We start from the raw sequence: 19,364 nt of genomic DNA on the forward strand, positions 1-19,364 counted from the left end.
TTCTAGTTCCTTAAGATGGAAATGTACATAATTCACTTTATTCCTTTCTTCTTTTCTGCACATTGCTTTCACTGCATCCCCAAAACTTTGATGTGTTATAGTTTTGTTTTATTTTGTTTTTCATTCACATAGAGATATTTTCAGAATTTTTCTTTGACCTGAGACCTGTGGGTAATCTGAAGTGTTTTCCATAATGTCCAAATATTTGGAAATTTTCTAGATGTCTTTTTGTTATTGGTTTGTAATTTAATTCTATGGTGGTTAGAGAATATACTCTTATGATTTTGATCATTTGAAATTTATCAAGGATTGTATGGTCCAGTATATGATCCATCTTGATGAAGGATCATAGGCATGTAAAAATAACGTGCATCCTCCGGTTGTTATGTGTAGTGTTCTCAAAGTGTCAAATTAAGTTGGTTGGACTTCCCTGGTGGCGCAGTGGTTAAGAATCCACCTGCCAATGCAGGGGACACGGGTCCGATTCCTGGTCTGGGAAGATCCCACACGCCGCGGAGCAACTAAGCCCATGCACCACAACTACTGAAGCCCGTGCGCCCTAGAGCCCATGCTCCGCAACAAAAGAAGCCACCGCGATGAGAAGCCCGCGCACAGCAATGAAGAGTAGCCCCCGCTCACCACAACTAGAGAAAGCCCACATGCAGCAACAAAGACCCAACACAACCAAAAAATTAAATTTAATTAGAAAAAAATTAAGTTGGTTCATTGTGTTGCAAAAAAGAAAAAAAGTTTATATCCTTACTGATTTTGTCTTGTCTACTAGTTCTATCAAGTACTAAGAGATAAGTTTTAAAAATCTCCAAATTTAATTGTGGAATTGTCTATTTATCTCTCTAGTTCTGTCACATTTTACTTTATATGTTGTGAAACTCTAGGTGCATATGCATTTATGATTGTTATATCTTCTTGTTGACCTAATTATTTTTGTATTCTGAAAAATCCCTCTTTATCTTTGGCAATCTTCCTTTCTTTAATACTATTTTGATATTAATATAGTCACAACAGCTTTTGATTAGTGTTCTCATAGTGTGTTTTTTCCCCATCTTTTTACCCTTAACCTAACAGTGTCAGTATTTAATATGTTTATCTTGCAAATAGCGTATGATTGGGGAGTTCCCCCCCGTGGTCTGATAATCCCTGCCTTTGAATTGTGTTTAATAAAATTATTTTGACATAGTTGATTTTAAGGTCTATCATTTTGATTTTTATTTTGTATTTGTCCCATCTGTCCTTTTCCCCTTTTCCCTCCCTTTCTGACTGCTTTTGGATTATTTGAGTCTTTATCAGACTTCCATTGTATATCTACGATTGACTTCTTATCATTACCTCTTTCAAGTGGTCTTTCAAGTGTTCACTTTAAGAACTATAATAATATATATCTTGGGACTTCCCTGGTGGTCCAGTGGGTAAGAATCCGTGCTCCCAATGCAGGCGACCCAGGTTCGATCCCTGGTCAGGAAACTAGATCCCACATGCATGCTGCAACTCAAGATCCTGCACGCCACAGCGAAGATCCCGAGTGCTGCAACTAAGACATGGCACAGCCAAAATTAATGAATTAAAAAAAAAAGAACTATAATAATATATGTCTTTAAATTATCACAGTCTACCTTTAATTATTATACAATTTTAAACATAATGTAAGAAGCATAACCATTATGCTCCCTTCTACTCTCTACCATCATTTTTACTACTGTTGTTATATATTTTATTTCTATATGTATTAAAATTCCTAAAACATTGCTATAATCCTGCTTTAAACAGTCAATTGACTTTTTAAAAAGTAAGAATAAGCAATCTTTTATATTTCATCACACTTTACCATTTCCAGCATTCTTCATTCTGTCCTGTAGAGCTGAGTTTAACCTGGTACTGTTTTCCTTCAACCAAAGGAACTGCCTTTGGCGTTTCTTATAGTGTGGGACTTTTAACAACACATTCTACCAGCTTTTGTTGAAAAGCATTGAAAATGTATTATTTCATCTTCATTTTGGAAGCATATTTACACTACATATAAGATTCTAGGTTGACTGCCTTTCAGCACTTTAGTTATGTCACTCATTTGCCTTCTGACTAGTATTTCTTTTCCAAGTCAGCTGGAGTTCTTATCACTCTCCCACCACATATGTAATGTGTCTTTTTCCTCTATTTCTTTTTTTTTTTTTTGCAGATTCAAAGAGTATATTTTTATTTTACCATGTAAATAATTTTGGAAATATGACAGTACATTCAATATAAGCAATTTTAATACTGCCATCTTATATGTGAGAGAGGCAGTAGGGAAGAGTATCACGGATATTTTTACTACAGAGAAATAGTTTACCACAGTCCTCAAGAAGGTACATGGGGAGTCACCATGAGGAAAGAAGTTGGAAAAAAACATCATTCCTGCAGCTCTGAGAATCCTTGGGTGGGACCTGTGGAGGCAGGAGGTGGCTGTGGAGATGGACAGCAGACTGCAGAGGTGCACCATGGCCTGTTGCTGCCATCTTTCTTTGGTCTTATATCCACATTGCCACCATGATTCTCTCATACTATGATATTTGAGAACATCCCAAGATAAGAAGTGATAACCATTTAATATGTTCTTAAATGCTTTAGCTTCTTTCAGCTTCTCTAAGAGTTTCTGCTTGGTGCTTCTATTACCTCCAGAGTTGAATGCCACTCCAAACTCACTGTCACATCCTCATCTGCATACTAGGGCCTCTTGTGGGTCATGTGCTGTCAGGGACCAGCGAGTCTGTAAAGATCTATTTTGTTTTAATATTTTCTCTTTATCTTTGACTTTCAGCTGTTGGATATGATACACCTGCATGTGGTTTTCTTTGTGTTTGTCTTGCTTGGTGTGTTTTGAGCTTCTGGAAAGTTTTTCAATCTTTATTTCTTCAAATATTTTTTCCTCCCCTATTCTGTCTCTCATCTCTTTGACCCCAATTTCATGTATGTTTCCCAGTTTCATAGTATATCAAGGGTAATTGATGCTGTTAATGTTTTTATGTGTTTTTTTTACTCTCTTCTTCAATGTGGATAAGTTCTATTTACTTGTCTTCAAGTTTGCTTATCCTTTATTCTATAACATCCAATTTGGTATTTAGCCCATCCACTGTAGTTTTTATTTCAGCTATCGTATTTTTCAGATCTAGAATTTCCACTTAGTCATTTTTTGAAAGTTTTCTATCCATATCCCAGAATATCTCATTATTCCACGTGTTGATTTCCTAGGGCTTCCATAACAAAGTATTATAACTGAGTGGCTTACAAAAACAGCAATTTGTTCTCTCACAGTTCTGGAGAAGTCCAAACTCCAGGTGTCAACAGGGTTGGTTCCCTCCTGAGGGAGCATCTGTCTCAGGCCTCTCTCCTCACCTCTGGGGCTGCCAGCAATCCTTGGTTTTCCTTGGCTTGCAGATGCATCACTTCAGTCTCTGCCTCCATCTTCACAAGGCATTCTCCCCTGTGTCTCTCTGTGTCCAAACTTCCCTCTTCTTTTTTTTTTTTTTAAATATTTATTTATTTATTTAGGCTGCACTGGGTCTTAGTTGTGGCACATGGGATCTTTAGTTGCGGCATGCGGGTTTCTTAGTTGCAGCAATGTTGACTTCTTAGTTGTGGCATGCAAACTCTTAGTTGCGGCATGCATGCAGGATCTAGTTCCCCGATCAGGGATCAAACCCAGGCCCCCTGCATTGGGAGCGTGAACTCTTACCCACTGGACCACCAGGGAAGTCCCAAACTTCCCTCTTCTTATAAGGACACCAGTCACTGGATTAGGGCCCAAGCTGACCTTATTTTATAACCATATCTGTAAGGACCCTATTTCCAAATTAGGTCACATTCAAAGGCTCTGGGTGAACATGAAATTTTTTTTTTTTTTAAAGAAATTCACGTTCTTTTATTTATTTATTTATTTATTTATTTATGACTGTGTTGAGTCTTCGTTTCTGTGCGAGGGCTTGCTCTAGTTGCGGCAAGTGGGGACCACTCTTCATCGCGGTGCGCGGGCCTCTCACCATCGCAGCCTCTCTTGTTGCGGAGCACAGGCTCCAGACGCGCAGGCTCAGTAATTGTGGCTCACGGGCCCAGTTGCTCCGAGGCATGTGGGATCTTCCCAGACCAGGGCTCGAACCCGTGTCCCCTGCATTGGCAGGCAGATTCTCAACCACTGCGCCACCAGGGAAGCCCTGAACATGAATTTTTGAGGGACACTATTCAACTCATTATTCCCCCTTCTCTATCCCAATTTTTGTTATTTTCCCATTAAGTATTTTATACATTTATAATAGTTGTTGTATGTCCTTGTCTGCTAATTCCAATAACTTGGCGTTTTTTTATGTGGAGGGGACTTCTTCTATTGACTCTGTTTTCTATTTAAAATTAAAGTACATTTTATTGCTTCTTCTCATGTCTTATAATTTTTTTACTGATTCTAGAATATAAAAGTGAGGGAAAATATAATGGAGTATAACCATATTGAGGTATATATTGTTTTGCTTTGTTTTGGTTATTTTCTTAAGAGTGCAAGTCCTTACCTATCTGGCAGTCAGAGGGAGAGGCCCATCATTCAGATTCCTCTTGAGCTGAGCTTTGTGAGAAGTTTAGCAAACTGTACAGTTAGAAGGAACACACTCCACACGAGACCACCATCACTTCTGACCCTAACTGCAAGTTCAGGGGTTTCTCAAAACCACTGTTGGGGATGGCAGTTTGCTGGGACTCACAGAACCCACTCAAAGCTATTATACTCACTATATACACTGTATTATACAGTTTCTTGCAGGGAAGGGATACAGATTAAGATTAGCCAAGGGAAGAAGCTCATGAGTCTGGGGAAGTATGAAATGTGGGACTTGGGACTTCCCTAGTGGTGCAGTGGTTAAGAATCCGCCTGCCAATGCAGGGGACACGGGTTCGAGCCCTGGTCCAGGAAGATCCACATGCCGTGGAGCAACTAAGCCCGTGCTCCACAACTACTGAACCTGCGCTCTAGAGCCCGCAAGCCACAACTACTGAGCCCACGTGCCACAACTACTGAAGCCCGCGCGCCTAGAGCCCGTGCTCCACAAGAGAAGCCACCGCAATGAGAAACCTGTGCACCACAATGAAGAGTAGCCCCCGCCGGCCATAACTAGAGAGAGCCCGTGTGCAGCAACGAAGACCCAATGCAACCAAAAATAAATAAATAAAAATTAAATTAAATTAAAAATTAAAAAAAAAGAAATGTGGGACTTCTGCTCCTTCTTTCTGTGTAGTCAGGACATATTACTTTCCCAGTATCAACATGTGACAATATACACAGACTACTGTGAACTAGGGAGGCTCTTCTGAGCCTCAGTATTCAGTTTTAGGGGCTCCATTACTTAGGCACGATTGATTGGTTAATCTCAGTCTCCAGATCAACTGATACTATGTAACCCTAAATCACGTGTGTGGTCTTTCTGGTGTGAACTGTCCCCACCCTAAGGTGTCGTCAGCACCCACCCTAAATTATACCTTATTCTCTGGCTAGCCCAAGGCCCCCAGAGAATAAGGCATAATTTAGGGGAAACAAAGATATCACCCAGAACCTGAGGGCAAAATCCAGACCTCTTCTGGGGCAAAGTTAAATTCCTTAGGACACAGGCCACCCCTTGCTTTTGGCCAAGACTCTTACAGCAAAATGATCCTATTGCCTAAGAGTTGGGGGGCCAGTGTTGGGATAGGGATAGACTTAAAGAAACAACTATCTGTCCTATGAAGCCAGTACATACATTTTCATGTTTTTGTACTAATTCAATTATTCATTTTCCCCTTTGTATTTTATGATAAACTTGTGCAGAACTATTTAGCATAGCAATTAGCTGATGATTAGGTAAATACAGTTCTTCCTCAGCACAGTCATTTTCCACCTGTTTTACTTCCTTAGGGGGTTTTAACTCAATTTCCCAATACATTTGACTATGAATATCAGTATTATAACAAGGCCAGTGTTATACCCTATCCTCATTGTGGCAGCAGACGTGACCTGAAAAGCTCTGGCACATGACCAGAGTCCCACCTGGCCGTTAACAATTATTCCAGTGATGGAAATGTCTCCCAGAGTGATGGATGTCATTCAGGTTTGCAGACTTCCATTCAATTCTTTTAGGCTCCAAAAGCAGGAGTGGTCTCAGCAACATGTCATCATCCTTTCAAGCATCTGGTGTAATTGAGCTAAGAGACAATAACGTCTCACTCTGAGCCTCTCCCGAGGCACCAATGTAATATTGGATTTCTCTCATTGCAAAAACCATTAAACTTTACGCTCAGCTACCATTCCTCCTCCTCCTCTCCATTCATACCCTAACTTTCCCACTTTGGGAGGGGGCGTTAGGGGTGGCCACTGTGCTGGTCCAGATTGCCAGCAGCAATACAAGTCTATGGGACTTCCCTGGTGGCACAGTGGTTGGGAGTCCGCCTGCCAATGCAGGGGACAAGGGTTCGAGCCCTGGTCCGTGAGGACCCCACATGCTGTGGAGCAACTAAGCCTGTGTGCCACAACTACTGAGCCTGAGCTCTGGAGCCCGTGAGCTACAACTGCTGAGCCCGCATGCCACAATTACTGAGCCTGCGCGCTGCAACTACTGGGGCCCGTGCACCTGGAGCCCGTGCTCTGCAGCAAGGGAAGCCATTGCAACGAGAAGCCCGCGCACCGCAACGAGGAGTGGCCCCCGCTCGCTGCAACTGGAGAAAGCCCGCACACAGCAGCAAAGACCCAATGCAGCCAAAAATAAATAAATTAATTAATTTTAAAAAAAGACAAGTCTAGTCTAGCACTTGCCCTCCCACAGGCCACTCTCACTCCTGTGGGGTAGGGTTAAAAGGGTACAGAACTGGTGGGCAGTCCCAATTACTAAGCAATATAGCTGCATTCACTGTCAGCGCCAATTTTGTCAGCTGGGGTGAAGGCACAACACACACCATCAGATCCTTAGGAATCTGATATAAAGGTTTAAAGGTATAGTGACAGTTTCTTAGGGATCATATCTGCTTCCAGCACCTGCAGTTGCAGCCCTTGCCCCGGGACCACTGCATCAGGTAGGACAAAAGAGGTTGAGGTGATGTGAGGAAAAAAGAAAAAAAGTATAGTTATACCAGCATCCTTCCCACCTCCTCTTCCCCAAGTACCACTCCCCCAGAAGCAGAGGATCTATCTAGTGGGGACTATCCCTTGGCCCCCCCATGTTGAGTGTGAGTGCACACTCATAATGGTGTATAAACCAGCTCTTCATGCCTTTATTTCTTCGTGTTTTACACACACACACAGAAAAGTTTCACATTGCTAATTAGAGAAATGAAAATCAAAACCACAGTGAGGTATCACCTCACACCAGTCAGAATGTCCATCTCAGAAAGTCTACAAATAATAAATGCTGGAGAAGGTGTGGAAAAAAGGGAACCCTCCTACACTGTTAGTGGGAATGTAAATGGGACTGCCACTATGGAGAACAGTATGGAGGTTCCTTAAAAACTAAAAATAGAGTTATCATATGATCCAGCAATCCCACTCCTGGGCATACACCCGGAGAAAACTCTAATTCGAAAAGATACACACACCCCAATGTTCATAGTAGCGTTATGTACAATAGCCAAGACATGGAAGCAACCTAACTGCCCATTGACAGATGAATGGATAAAGAAGATGTGGTACATATATACAGTGGAATATTACTCAGCCATAAAAAAGAATGAAATATTGCCATTTGCAGCAACATGGATAGACCTAGAGATTATCATACTAAGTGAAGTAAGCCAGAGAAAGACAAATACCGTATGATATCACTTACATGTGGAATCTAAAACAGTGATACAAATGAACGTATTTATGAAACACAGAAACAGACTCACAGACATAGAAAACAAGTTTATGGTTACCAAAGAAGAAAGGGGGTGGGGAGGGATAAATTAAGAGTTTGGGATTAACAGATACACACTACTTTACATAAAATAGGTAAACAACAAGGTCCTACTGTATAGCACAGGGAATTGTATTCAGTATCTTATAATAACCTCTAATGGAAAATAATCTGAAGAGGAATATATATATATATTCCTCTTCAGATTATTTTAGTTTTATATATATATATATATATATATATATATATATATATATATATATATATAACTGAATCACTTTTCTGTGCACCTGAAACTAACACAACATTGTAAATCAACTATACTTCAATTTAAAAAACAGTTTGAATTGTCTGTTCATTTCTCCATCAAACTTACTCTGAGGATGACATCCCTGTCCACCCACTTCATGGACCCAGGTGGCCACCTCAAGTGAGCACCCCAGGAAACCTACTTGTTAATTCAAATCATCTTCCAAACCTGGAAGGGGTTCTTCTGTTGGGCATCACATGTCCTATTTTAATGTACCCCTCAAATTCCCATAGTGGTTTCCACAGGGCTGTGCCCCATATGGTCATCCTGTTAATAGGCCAGTTTTCCATTGTCCTCTGCCTGACCATACGGCCAGGCCATTGGCCCCTGTCTGTGAGTCGGTAAAAACCCAAATATAGGGGCTTTTTACTATTGTCCAATTCTTCCATCACTGCTAGGAAAAAAGCAATCTGGCTCCCTGAGTTGATTTGCTTTGATTTTCTTCTATCAAAGTGGTGGCCTTCCAAACAGGAAGCTGTCCACTCACCGTGGAACTGCCATCCACAAACCAAGCAGCTCTTTGGTGGTCAGGGGAGGGCTGTTCATAAGGCACTGCCCAAGTATCCTGTGGCCATAGGATCCAGCAGCTCTTCAGGTGGTTCCAGAGTCAGCACTGGAGGAAAAGAGTGAGTACCCCCTTGCCTTCTCTGGTAGCACGTTCCTGTACCATTTCTATTGTATGATGGGACACTCCTGGGCATTGCCCTCCCCATTAGAGCATTTCTCCAACATCACCCAAGGAATTGTGGGTATTTCCGGTTTCAAGGTTATTTTATGTCCCTCAGTCATAGGGGAAATCTCAGAGTCCAAAAGCAAGCTAGTTAGTACTGATTTTCTCTCAAATGCAAATATTCTGGTCCCAATTCCCAGAAGTTGCCACTAGGTGGCACTCACAGGCTTTTGCTGTAAACTACAGTCTGCACTCCACACCGGGCTTTGGTACAGCAAATTAACAAACCTGTTGGGCTCAGGCAATCTCACCGGTTCCCACTTAGCGTGTCCAATCAATACTGGAGGAAGGGTAGATTTCCACGCCTTCTGATTTACAACGCTGGTAGCGGAAGCTTTCCCCAGTCAGACACAATATCCATCCCCATAATACATTCAGGTAAAGAAGACGCAACCACTTCACATAGTCTGTTCACACCTTCAGTTTTCATCCAAACTTTCACCTTTATCCCATCAACCACTGCATTCCTATATCCTCCCAATCTAGCTATAGCACTGTTAGGACTTCACATACAGATTTTGGAATACAGTGCATGGGGGGGTCGCATAACAAGGAGTCCCAGAAAAGTCTCTTCAGCATCCTCTGACCATTTTACTCATTCAAGTTCATATGGCTTTGGGCCTCCAGCAGGGGACAGTCCTTATCTTGATTATATTGCCGGGCCATTGCCCCAGGTAATTGGAGGTCTCTAGCCATCTTTGCCTTCCAGCTTTTAAAATTCCTCCATACAAGGGTAAATAAAGCAGACTTATTTACGGCCCTTCATTATTGGGGCTCGTGCTCGCTTCAGCAGCACATATACTAAAATTGGAACGATACAGAGAAGATTAACATGGCCCCTGCACAAGGATGACATGCAAATTCGTGAAGCATTCTATATTTAAATAAATAAATGAATATATATATATATATATATCAGGGCTCTCATCAGTCCACAAAACTTCCAAGAGTGCTGGATTATGACCTTTGTTTTGACCCCATAAAGGTCTGCCTTATTCATCCCATTTCTAAATAATAATTGACAGATTTCCATGCCGCTAAGATGCGTCCCATGACCCTCCCTTTGTTTTTCCCCAGTCCCTCGTGACTCATTCCAACCATCTTCACTGTTTGTTGTTTCAGTATCATTTTTCCCTTCGATAGTGGCCCTAAGACTACTGTCTATAGCTCAGACCAGCTGTAATCCAAGCTTGGCCCAGTCTCAGGATCTGCCTCAACACTCTCTTTTGCTATTTTAGCAAATTACAGATAACTATAACCAAGGCAGAGTGTATTTCGCTTATTTCTTGTTACTTTGCATTTCCCTATGCATCCAGTGAACCAACTCCTTGGGAGTGGATTCTATCATTTCTAACTTCCATTATTGACTTTTGCCTCCAGTAACTGATCATGGCATAGCTGCAGTTCTGTACCATGGTGAACACATGGCCCTCCAGGAATGAAAGCTTCATCATACCCCACCCTCTCTCCCAATTTCTAGAGATAGTGAGCGACTCATCTGTGAGCACGCCTTTCATACTCAAACCAACCAATCTGGAGCCCACACCACCCCCCTTACACTCTGGGTCACCCTCCCCCTTCCCTGATCACCCCCCGCTTCCCTGATCACCCCAGAGCCAGTTAACTGACAGTGCTGGACAGCCCACTGAAATTATTCAAATTAGCCAATTCTAAGCCTACTTACCCCACCTCACCCATTCCCTCCTGCAGAAACCGCAATACAGGCTTTTGCCCATTATTTCCCCCTCTCCCTCCCTCTGCCTCCTGACCAAGGAGGGAATGCTTCCCAATCCATTTTAGGAGACTGAAACCACCTGAAGTTTAACCCCGTGTGGCCCTTCATGGCCTGGCGTGCCTCCAGTTTCTAGGGACTCTGAGTATAAACTTCTCCCTTCATGACGGTCATTTCCAGTCCGTGTGTCTTACAGTACTTGATTAAAACAAATCCCAGGAACTCTAACAATTGGAGCAGGATAGTTACAAACTGCTCTTGGCTTACTAACTGGATCCAACAGGCAGCAGCAGTTGCCAGGAAGGCACTGCTGGTTGTTGGTGTGCCTGCCTCTTGTTGGCTGTGGCATCATGTTGGTTTTTGTGGGGTGCTGCTAAGGAATCCCAACCTAAATTGTGGATCATGAAAAGCTGAGCTCTCCCTGAGCTGCTGCATAGGCTACAGTGTCAAGTGTCTGAGACTGAGTGCCGAGGGGCATCTTTCTTCATGTAGGCAAAGCACCCAGGGTCCAGGACAGGGTGCCTGGAGGTGTACAGGTAACTAGCTACATTAGTTTCTCAAAAAGGTCCCTACAGAGGACAAGGAGTGACTGCCCTCCTGGTGCCATGAGATGTCTGATCCACTGACCAGGCAGCACTGACCATCGGTCGGGCTGACTGTGTCATTTATAGGAAGTGCCTAGTGTCTGGGATGTTATATGCTCCTGGGGCACTTGATAAACCACCACCCCCTTTCCCTTTGAACTTTGCTGAGTCAAAATTCTGGCCTGTTCTGTGGAGTAGTAGGAGAGTACTCCACTGCCTGCTCTCTCATGTGTCACGGGCCATTCGTGGAGTCAGTGTGAGAGTATCCTCCTCAAGGGACCGTGGCACCCTACAAACGTCATTGTTCAGGTGGCAAACCTTTTTGCCATTGTCTGCTTGTTACTGTCACCATTCGTCCCCTGACTCAGTGGGATGTCAGGGGCCATCCCGGGAGACCAGTGGCTCAACGTTTAATGAAACAGGAACATCTGGGTCCGGCTCTCCCCAAGCCCTTGAGAATGGAGTCCAATTAATGTTCACAGGCAGCAAGACTGGCCTGAGAAAGGTGTGATTATCAGGAATCCAGATCTCTCAGAAATGAGGGTTTGGGTTACATCACCAGATAAGCCACCAAGACCTGTTAAGGTGATAGCTGAGGATGAGGAAAATTTACAGTGGATACTGGAAGAAGGTGAGGATGGAAACTAGCTGCAGCCCTGAGACCAACTGCAGGCAATGGTGAGTGTAGTTTGTTTCACTAACCTTCCTTTTCTAAGTTATCCTCTTGCAAGACAAGAGGCCAACAGGACCCATGGAGGAGGTCCTTCCTGAGCCTGGAGATCTGTGTGGTGCAACAGGTGGACTGTCGTGGCTGTGAGTGTATGTTGGTTGGAGGGTGTGAAAATGGTCCCTGCCTCTCCCCCTCCGGACCCACTGCCAAGCTTTCACTAGAGCCGCACACCCCGAGCCAAAGCCTGACCACAAGGCTTTGGGTAGAAAGGCAGGCCCATTCAGGCAAGATGTAGGAGTCTCCCTTTTGGCTTAAGAACTCCTCTGATGCTTGACTGAACCTTTCTTGGAACCGTGCTGCAGTCTGAGACCTTCCCACCCGGTTCTTCATTCTTCCCTCTCTCTGCGCACCGGTGTCTGTCCTGCATCTTGGTCTGAAGGCTCTCCCCACCTTCTCCTGCTCCCTGCACTAAAAAATCTCCAGCTCATCTGAGCCAGTCTTGGCATGTTCTTCTCATGTGGTGACCCAAACAAATGCAGATGTGTTCCCTCCTTCTGATGCAGGATACTGGGGACTGCCATTGTACTGTGATCTCCACCTGGTTTCTGTGGTCACCTCACAACTTATTCCACACTCAGACAGTGTAAAGGGGCATAATTTTTTAATGTATTTTTTTAAGTCTTTATTGAATTTGTTACAATATTGCTTCTGTTTTATGTTTTGTTTTTTTGGCCATGAGGCATGCGGGATCTTAGTTCCCCGACCAGGGATCGAACCCACACCCCCTGCATTGGAAGGCAAAGTCTTAACCACTGGACTACCAGGGAAGTCCTTAAGTGGGCATTATTTGTTGGACTCTCCAACCTCAACAATATTTAAGGAAGTTTAAAATTTTTAATACTTTTTGCTATAAAGTTCTTGTGCATTTTTTGGTTAGATGTTATGATTTTTTTGCTGCTGTTATTATTGTATTATCTTTTCTAGTTGATTATTGCTAGTGTTGAGAAATGCTTTTGGCATTTAGAAATTTATCTTGTAACTGGCAACTCTCTTATGAATTCCATGACTGTATTTTATGTTTTCTATATTGTCGACCATATCATTTGCAAATAGGATATGTAAATAATGACAGTTTTATTTTTCCGTTTCCATACTTTTTTACTACTAATTTCCTTCTCTTGTCTTCTTATGTTGGCCAGAACTTCCGCTACCATGTTGATCAGTCTTGGTATTGCTGGCATCCTTTTTTATTCCCAGCCTACTAAGAATGACTCTGGGTTTGTTAAACATGATGTTTGCTATAGGTTTTTAAATAGCCTTTGCAACGTTAAGGAAATTCCTCTCCATTTCTTCTTTTTGTTTGTTTTTTAAAAATAAAAACTTTTTTTCTGCAATCAAAGAAGAAAAAGTACATTTTCTCCTTTAGGTCACTGATTTAGTGAATTACATGGATACACGTCTGCTCAAGATACACTGTTGTTATGAACACACTACATGATTTAGATAATGTGTCAGAGACAGCTAGCTCGTCCTTTAAATTTATTTTCTCTTTCTTCTGTAGGAATATGACCCCCCAAATTTTGGGGGCATGAATGAATTCCCCTAAGGAAAACTATTTCCCACTTTCCCTCACAGCTAGATATGGCCATGTGACTAAGTTCCAGCCAATTGAATGTGAGTGGAGATGAGGTAGGCAACTTCTAGATCAGGCCTTTCTAAAAGGAAAGTGTGATTCCTGTTGCTCCTTCACCTCCTTCTGTTGGCTGGAGTGTGGATGTAGTGGACAATGGGGATACCCTAGGGACCCTAGAGCCAAAATGTAGGAGCCTGGAACCAGGCCAGTCCTAGACTATTATGTGAGAGAGAGATACATTTCTATCTTGTTTACAGCATTGGGTGGAAGGGGAGGAGAGTCTGTTTCAGCATCCAAACTTGTATCCCAAATAAAACAGCCAAAACGGTTCTCTAATATTTTGCTTGGGGGTTTTTCATCTATATTCATAAGTTGTACGGACTTAATAACTTTTACACACTCCTTACCTGGGTTAAACTTCAGGTTGTCTCTGTCTCCTAAAATGGATTGGGAAGCATTCCCTCCTCGGGCAGGGTGCTGTCGGGTGGGTGATCTACACGCACCCCACCTCCCTCTCAGGGCGCCTTGCTGCACCGCCCAGGCTAGAAACGCAGACCTTCTTGCAGCCAGAGCTCTGTCTGTGACACAGGTTTGCAGTGAGATATGTCCAACAGGACCACAGGAGTGGAGGCCCTGCTTCCGCTGCTCTGGGTGGTAAGCACTCAAATGCCCGATAACGAGTTTGGCGGGTGTGAAGTAGCTGTGGGACATCAAATTTCTGTAGGTGCAGATCTGGCAGCCTCATGGCGCTGGAGCAGATGACTGCAGCAAAAGTGCCTTAATATTTGCCCTTTTCTGGATTATCTGGGTTTACTCTCTTGACCTTTTTTGAGTTGTTTCTTTTTTAATTTAATTTGAACACAGTTCATTTCTCTTTCTCATTTTCTTGTAATTTCATTTAAAACAAAATTTCCCTCTAGGTTCTGCTTTAGCTGTGTCCCACAGCTTTCCTCTATTAGTGTAGGGCTTTCATTATGATTCTTCTCTACTCGAAGTGTTATTTAATGGTTTGTTTCTAGTTTTCAGATACAAAGACTATTTAAAGCTACCTTTTTGTTGTTTTCCATGTATATTCTCCCTATTTCTTCATTTCTCTTTAAGAATGTCCATCTCTTTATCTTCTCCCAAGGTCTTCTAGGATGCTTCTGATAAAAGAAATATTCACATATTAAGGTATGGGGAAGTCATTCTGGCTTATACATGACTTAACTTGAATTTTATGCTAACTAGAACAGCCTGTCGGTGGCCTATCAAATATACTTATAAATCTGCTTTAATTATTAAAGAAAAGGGTGCATTGACCAGAACTAAAGACTGTCCATGTTAAAAATAAAGATTAAGTGCCACCCTTCCTGGGACGCCAATGCTGGTACTCCTTCAATGATAAGACCACTTCCCAGGTGCCAAAGCCATACTGACTCAATGTATACATGCTGATCTGATTTTTTTTTAAACCTTCAAGGAGCGTATCCCTGATTTTTTGATGTTCTTTGCTCTGACAAGACATAAAACTGTGCTAAAAACCATGGTTCTCCAGAGCCGTTCCTCAGATTAATCTGTGAGGCTGTCTTCCGGGCTATAGTCCTCAGTTTGGCTCAAATAAAACTCTTTTCTATTCCTATTATAGATTGTTTATTGATTATTTTTGTCCACAGCTCTTTGATTTTATCTTTCGACTTGCTAATTTGTTGAATCCACATTGTTACTCAACCCATCTACCGAGTTCCTTATGTCAACAATGACAAGTTTCAGGCCCTGTATCTCCAGTTGGTTCTTTCTAACTGCTTGTTCTTTCTTCATATGTCCGGGATCCTCCCTGGTTTGAGGAAATCCTTTTTACTCTGGCAGTCCTACGTGGTCGGCTTCACTAGCACAAGTTGTTCCGATTTCCTCTTTGCAGTTCCCCGCGTCTCAGGTCCCTGAGAACCCACCCCCACCCCCGGCCCAGGGTCATGGCAGATCCCACCTGCCTGGGAAAGGGGGCCCACGTGAGCCTACTGTCAGCTTTGCCCTGATGGTGACCCTGCTGTGGAGGAGACCACACCTCAGGACCGAGGGTCTGTCCGGTACATTCCAATCATTCCCCATTTTCTCACCCGCCCTTCCCTTGCCAGAATTCATCTTCTCTGAGACCTACTACGTGACTCACTCCCAGCTTCCTCCCTGCTCTCACTGCTGTGATTGACCTATTGTGTCTGCAAGCCCTGAGATCACTCAAGGTCAAGGAATTGAAAATTCAAATGCCTAACTTTAAAAATTCATTTTTCCTATTGGAATTTCCCTCAGTGTTTTCTCTCTTGAAAAAAATTTAAACCTATAGAAGAGGTGAAAGAATAACATAATAAACGTCCATATACTCTTTTTTTTTTTTGGCCATGTCACGCAGCTTGCGGGGATCTTAGTTCCCCGACCAGGGATTGAACCCCAGACCCTCAGCAGTGAAAGTGTCAAGTCCTAACCATTGGACCGCCAGGGAATTCCAGCACCCATATGCTCTTGATTCAGATTCATTGATTATTAAACTTATGCAGGTGGTTATCTGGGGAGAGTGGCGCTCCTGGAGAGGACACGGATTCTGCTCGTCCTTCCCCTGCACCTTGCCCTAAGGATCTCTTCCCTCTGGCTGTTCCTGAGTTATATCCTTTTATAATAAACCAGTGATCTAGTAAGTAAAAAAATAAAATAAAATAAACAAAAAAATAAATAAACTTATGTGACATGATCCCCTCACCCCTGCTTATACAAAAGATAGCTTACTATACACTTTCTTTTGAACCTTGCTTTAGTTGGATAAATAAATACTAGAAATCACCCCATATCAACTTACAGAGATCTTCCTCACTTACACACACACACATATATATAATACATATTATATATATAATCTTCTGTTCCATGAGTTCAATTAATCTACACTTACTAATATAACTGATACTTTGGCATCAACTCTCTTATACCATGTCATATTCACTCTATATTGTCTTATTTTTATATCATTTCATTCTCTGTATGATTGATTGGTTTGCTTTTGTTTTTGTATTTCTTTTGGAAGTGAGGGGGTTTGTATTTCGGTTCTAGTGGTTATTTTTCAGTTAATTACTTCTACGAGGCCCTCAGGCCCTTGTCCTTATTTGGGTTTCTGCTATTTCATTGGCCAGCTCTGAATGCCATCTTTGGATGCCCACCTGTTCTGTCTGTGAGAATCAGTGAGCTCACTGTGCTTTTCCCTTGCTCTTCCCATCCCCTACTGTTCAGTTACTGTCATACAAGGTTTACATACATTTTCTCCACACTTCATCCCTTTTTTGTTTTACAGTTTGACCCACAAATAACATATTCCAGGCATCAAGAGTTCTTTTGCCAGTTTCTCAAATCATCTCTCTGTTGAATCAAGCTCATCCTCAAGAAGGACCTGTGAATACAGTATTCCCTGTTTCTGTATTTTTAAAGCTTTTTTTTTTCTCTAGGATCTTAATATTTAAAGGATAACCTGGCTGCATATAAAGTCATTGGTTTACACTCTCGTACACTGAATTTCTTAAAAATGTTGCTCCCATTTGTCTTGCTTTGTATGATATTCCCAAGAAGTCTTTGTCTAACCCCAAAATCACAAAGATTTTCTTCTAGACATTTTATAGTTTTAGGTTGATAATCCATATACAAAATTATGTTTATATATTGATCATCAATCTAAATGTAAAGCTGTGTGGATGTCCAGTTGTTCCAGCACCGTTTGTAAAAAGACTATCCATTCTCCATTAAATTACTCTTGTACCTTTGTCAAAAATCAATTGGTCACATATGTGTGGATCTATTTCTAGATTCTATTGTCTTCCACTATATGTCCATCCTTTAGCCAATACCACAGTGTCTACTATGGCTACTACTATAGCTTTAGAATAAGTCTTGAAATCAGGGGCAATGAGTGCTCCAACTTTGTTCTTATTTTTCAAAATTGTTTGGGCTGTTCTAGGTCTTTACTGTTCCATTTCAACTTTAGAAGCAGCTTTTTAATTTCTACAAATAAAATTGCTGAATTTTTTGGTGAGATTGTATGCATCTATAGATCAATTTACAAAGAATTGAAATCTTAACAATATTGAGTTTTCTCATTCATGAATACTATATATCTCTTCATATATTGAGCATTTCTTTGATTAGTCCCACAGATATTTTGTAGTTTTCAGCATACAATTCTTACATATATTTTGATAGATTTTTTCCTAAGTATCTTACAATTTTCAGCACTATTATAAATAGTACTGGTTTTTATTTTAAAATTCAATTTCCAAATGTTTGTTGCTAGTGTGTATAAATACAAATGATTTTTTTTGTATATTGACCGTGTAACCTGTAACTTTGCTAAACTCACATTGATTTTGGTAATTTTTTGTAGAGTCCTTAGGGTTTTCTAGGTAGGACTACAATCATGTAGTCTGTTTTGTATCTTACTTTATAATCTATGTCAGTGGTCCCCAACCTTTTTGGCACCAGGGACCAGTTTCGCGGAAGACAATTTTTCCATGGATGTGGTGGGCGGGCAGGGGGGAAAGGTGGGGATGGTTTGGTTCAAGTGGTAATGCGAGCGATGGTTCAGGCAGTAATGCGAGCGATAGGGAGCGGCAGATGAAGCTTCACTCGCTGGCCAGCTGCTCACCTCCTGCTGTGCAGCCTGGTTCCTAACCTGTGGACCGGTAGCGGTCCGCGGCCTGGGGGTTGGGGACCCCTGATCTATATGACTTTATTTTTTCTTGCCTTATTACATTAGTTAGTACTCCCGGTACAGTGCTGAATAAAAGTCATGAGACTGGACATCCTTGCTTTGTCCCTGAACTTAGTAGAGAAGCATCCAGTCTTTCACCATTAAGTATGATGTAGCTGTAGAAATTTCATAGATTCCTTTATCAGGTTGAAGAAGATCTCTTGTTTCTAGTTTGCTTAGTTTTTTAATCACAAATCGTAATGAATTTTGTCAAATGCATTTTCTGCAGCTTTTGACATCATATGATTTTTATTCTTTGGTCTGTTGATATAGCAAGTTACAGTAACTGATTTTATAATGTTGAACCAACCTTGCATTTTTGGGATAACTGCCTTCTTCCTTTGGTCATAATGTATTATCCTTTTTATACATTGCTGCATTTGTTATTTAGAAGCTTCCATGTTTATTCAGAAGTTTTTTTAAATTTCCAAATGTTGGGGAATTTTCCAGATATTTTTCTGTGAATTATTTCTAATTCATTTCCTTTGTGGCCATAGACCATATTTTCATGATTTAAATTCTTTGTTTCACGGCCCAGCAGTCTATCTTGGTAAATGTTCCACATGTACCTGTTTTCAGAATATGTATTCTGCTGTTTTCAGGAAAGTGTTCTATAAATGTTAGGCCAAGTTGATAGTGTTGTTCAGGTCTTCTTTATTATTACTCTGGGTTTTTTCTGTTTAATTTATAAGAGTGTCTTCAAGTATAATTGTGAATTTCTCTATTTCTCCTTTGAATTCTATCAGTTTTGCGTCATGTGTTTTGAAGGTTCATATACACATAGGATTGTTATGACTTCTTGATAAATTGATCATCTTGGGCTTCCCTGGTGGCACAGTGGTTAAGAATCCGCCTGCCAATGCAGGGGACACGGGTTCGAGCCCTGGTCCAGGAAGATCCCACATGCCACGGGGCAACTAAGCCCGTGTGCCACAACTACTAAGTCTGTGCTCTAGAGCCTGCGAGCCACAACTACTGAGCCCACGTGCCACAACTACTGAAGCCCACATGCCTAGAGCCCCTCCTCCGCAACAAGAGAAGCCACCGGAAT

At 41.8% G+C, this 19,364-nt stretch overlaps 1 non-coding gene across 1 annotated transcript; it reads left to right on the forward strand.

Annotated features, from left to right (window-relative positions):
* The first annotated feature begins 9,709 nt into the window (after positions 1-9,709).
* Positions 9,710-9,816, forward strand: LOC137760410 (U6 spliceosomal RNA). Its single transcript, XR_011073354.1, has one exon. It is a non-coding gene; the product is annotated as a U6 spliceosomal RNA (small nuclear RNA).
* The last annotated feature ends 9,548 nt before the right edge of the window (positions 9,817-19,364 follow it).

Source organism: Eschrichtius robustus, chromosome 2 (assembly GCF_028021215.1).
Source record: "Eschrichtius robustus isolate mEscRob2 chromosome 2, mEscRob2.pri, whole genome shotgun sequence".
Classification (NCBI taxonomy): domain Eukaryota; kingdom Metazoa; phylum Chordata; class Mammalia; order Artiodactyla; family Eschrichtiidae; genus Eschrichtius; species Eschrichtius robustus.